Source organism: Echinops telfairi, unplaced genomic scaffold (assembly GCF_000313985.2).
Source record: "Echinops telfairi isolate 266 unplaced genomic scaffold, ASM31398v2 ScPeMD7_6080;HRSCAF=6971, whole genome shotgun sequence".
NCBI classification, from domain to species: domain Eukaryota; kingdom Metazoa; phylum Chordata; class Mammalia; order Afrosoricida; family Tenrecidae; genus Echinops; species Echinops telfairi.
The window spans coordinates 1,922,688-1,925,134 of NW_022109980.1; positions in this window are offsets into that span (position 1 = coordinate 1,922,688).

A 2,447-nucleotide genomic window follows, 5' to 3' on the forward strand; every position below is an offset into this window, starting at 1 on the left:
GGACCTCTCTGATTCTCTCTGGATCCCCTCTCTTCCCCCTCTCCTTTCCCTTGCTCTCTTTCCCTTCCCCCTCCCTCCACATGGATTACCAAGTGGGGCTGAGATGAGCAATGCTACCATGTAATGTGTCTGACTTCATTATTGTAATATCTCTCATGTTCTCGATGACTCTAATATAATACTTATATATCTCAAAAAATATTGATTAGTTATTTTCCGTACAGTGACTGTGAATTTTTTAATCTTTTGATGCTTCCTGCATCATTCAATATTTTTCACATAGAATCTTTCAAAATTGTGACTCGATGCTTGAATGTTTCTTGCACTCTTTTGGTTCTCTAATTCTAGGTCTTTGCATATTTCATTATAATATTTTACTTTCTGTTCTTGACCTGCTCTTTGACAATTTATTTTCATCTCTCTGACTTCATCCTTTCTTCTATATGCTTTAGCTACTCTATGATTAAGAGCTAGTTTCAGAGTCTCTTCTCATATCCACTTCGATCTTTTCTTTCTTTCCTGACATTTTAATGACCTTTTGCTTTTTTCATGAATGATAGTCTTGATGCGCTCCTCCCACAGCTCATCGGGTCTTCTGTTAATAGTGTCCAATGTGTCAAATCTGTTCTTGAGATGCACTCAAATCTCAAGTGTAATACACTTGTATTTTGGGTCTTGTGGACTTATTTTCACTTTCTTCTGCTTTATCCTGAACTTACATATGAGCAATTGATGGTCTGTTCCACAGTCAGCCCCTAGCCTGCTTTTAGCTGCTGATGTTGAGATTCTCCAGCATCTCTTCTCATAGAGGTAGTGAATTTGATTTCTGGGGAAGTCCATGGGAATAGTAAGTCACCTTTGGTGTTCTTGAAAAAGGATTCGCCATGAACATGTCATTGGTTTTGCAAAATTCTGTCATGTGATCTCCAACTTCATTTCTATCAGCAAATCCATATTTTTCAATTATTTCTTCTTCCTCCTTGTTTCAAACTTTTGCATTCCAATCACCAATAATTATCAATATATCTTAATCACATGTTTGATCAATTTCAGACTGAAGTTGTTGATGGAATTCTTTAATTTCTTCATTGCTAGCTTTAGTGATTGGTGCATAAATTTGAATAATATTTGTATTGATTGCATTTCCATGAAGGCACCTAGATATAATCCTTACACAGATAGCATTGTACTTCATGATTGATTTTGAATGTCTTTTGCCAATGAAGAGCAAATGATTCCTCTTGATTATGTTATTCCCAGCTTAATAAATCATATGATTTTCTGACTCAAAATGGCCAGTACAAGTCCATTTAAGTTCACTAATGCAGGATATCAATATTTATGTGTCCATTTCATTTTTGATGACTTCAAATTTTCCGAGATTCCTACTTTGAACATTTCAAATTCTGATCCTTAAGACTGCATTAATGGAGTTTATGCAGTGGTATGCTTGCAAATGTCTAAAAATTAGGTCTCAAAAATATACACACATCTATCTACCTATTATTAAAATTATAACGTGTACATTTTCTCTATTTGAATTTCTTTATCCAATTGATTTTCATACAACACTTTATTGAGTTTTACCAAACTCTTATAATTATAGCAATCTTCTGGTTGTTATCAACTAACAAACTATAATCCCGGCATGTATATTATTTGATTTGTTAAACTATTAATTAGAAAATGCAGAAAAACATAAACAAAAGCCTGTCAGAATTCCTTTGTTTTTTATTACACAAATGAATTTTGCTTCATTGCATAATAATTTTCAAATAGTGAAAAATATTCCTAATATCTTGGTACTGTTGTTAAGGAATGATGTCACATTTGTAGTCTTCTTGATTTAACAGCAATTTCATCTATTGCTTTTCATGACTTTGTCTCTCAACTATGACAATGTCAATGGTACCTGAGTTTCTACAACACCTAGATAAATGCTTCATTTTTCCGGTAAATTCTAATAATTCTTTTAAGCATAACATAGTACTTCCCTTTCTTCCACTTTTATATATTTTCGACTGATATCCAGTAGCATTGCTTTTATAATCACCTTAAAGTTTACCCAAGTGTTAGTTGCTAAAATGGACTGGTTTGGGTCATTTTACATTTATTTCAAACACAATTTACATTGGTGCTGAAGAAGTTCAAGCCACCCCGAAAGAAATAGCCGAAAACAAGGCTCCAGGAATTAATATAATGCCAATTGAAATGTTTTAACAAGTGGATAAACACTGGAAGCACTTACATTTCAGTCATATGGTCTACTATGCTGGCAATGTCAAATTGGTAAGGAACAGGGTTGCTTGCATTCATTGCCAAAAAGAACATTTCAAGATCTTTCCTAAAATACAACACTGTCAGTGATAGGATAATATTTCTACACCTACAAAAAAAATCAGTTAATACTATTATTCAAATTTATGCACCAACCACTAATGTCAAAG